The following is a 1333-nucleotide window of genomic DNA, read 5'->3' as shown; positions in this document are numbered from 1 at the left end:
GTTTAAAAGAATACAGTGTCCGTGTAATTATTTCAGGGCATAAGCTAGCAGGCTGCCTGGGTGCTGGGGACACAGCCCCACTGCTTCTATTACTACACCCACGTTATTCCACCAAAATAACTCTTGAAGGTCACAATGACACTTACACTGCTAAATCTAGTCTTCTTGGCAACTTTACAGCATTTACCTAAGATGATCACCCTTACTAATACACTCTCCTTCCTTTGCTTTGGAAAACTCTTATGAATCTGGGTTTCCTTCTACTTGGATGGCTATTGTTTTGTTGTTCATTTTCCTGGTGCCATCATAAATATTTAAATGTTTATGGTGATATGACAGAGTGTTCTTTGCTTGTTCAACTCTCTCCTTTAACCATAATTACCTATTCTAGGGATTTCATTTACCACGCTTATGTGGATGGTTTTCAATTTCATGTATCTAACTTTGCTCTTTATGCTCCACTATAAACTAAAACACTATCGTTATTACCTGTTACATGCATTTGTGTTATTTCATAAGAACACCAAACATATTTTTCACAACTAAACTTGAATCAGCAAGATGACTCAATGGATAAAGGTGTTTGTCACCAAGCCTGATGACCTGAGTTTAATCCCCTAAGCCTATTAGATGGAATGAGAGAAATGACTCCTACAAGTTGTATTCTGACATCTACACATGCACCCTAGGCTATATGCACCTACACAGCATGCATGCACATACACGCAAACATAGAAAAAATTGAACTAAATCACATCACCTACCTAAAACCAAACGTAGATTTTACTCATCTCATTAAATTATAACACTATCATTTTGATTCCTTCTTTTTCTTCTAGGAGGCAATTAGTTCAGTATTATGGATTCTCATTTTTAATATGCCTCAAATAAGTTCATCATTACTACCATATTCCAAATCACCACCATCCCTTTGTCTCCATAGCCTGCACGCAGCAAGCAAGGTAGGCCCTTTGTTTATGAGCTACCCAAGCAGCACAGAGATCCGATTCTGATCTGGGCACCAGGAGAGCCATCTTTGGGCTTACATCCAGACTGCCCCCCCCCCAGCTCAGCCTGTTCGGGTGCTGGGACCGGGACCGAATCCCAATCAAACCAGGAGGGTGGTAGTTCCTTTGTCTCCATAGCCTGCCTGTAGAAAGCAAGGTAGGCCCTTTGTTTATGAGCCACCCAAGCAGCACGGAGATCCGATTCCGATCTGGGCACCTAGAGAGCCATCATTGGGGTGAGTGAGTGAGGCAGCAGCCCAGAACAGGGAACTCAGACGTTCCTCATCCCTCCTACACTTCCTGGTCATCCTGCAGGGGCTATACTG

This window comes from Microtus ochrogaster, unplaced genomic scaffold (genome assembly GCF_000317375.1).
Source record: "Microtus ochrogaster isolate Prairie Vole_2 unplaced genomic scaffold, MicOch1.0 UNK50, whole genome shotgun sequence".
In the NCBI taxonomy this organism is placed as follows: Eukaryota; Metazoa; Chordata; class Mammalia; order Rodentia; family Cricetidae; genus Microtus; species Microtus ochrogaster.
The sequence above is the reverse complement of the archived record's forward strand: the minus strand, read 5'-3'. Positions refer to the sequence as shown.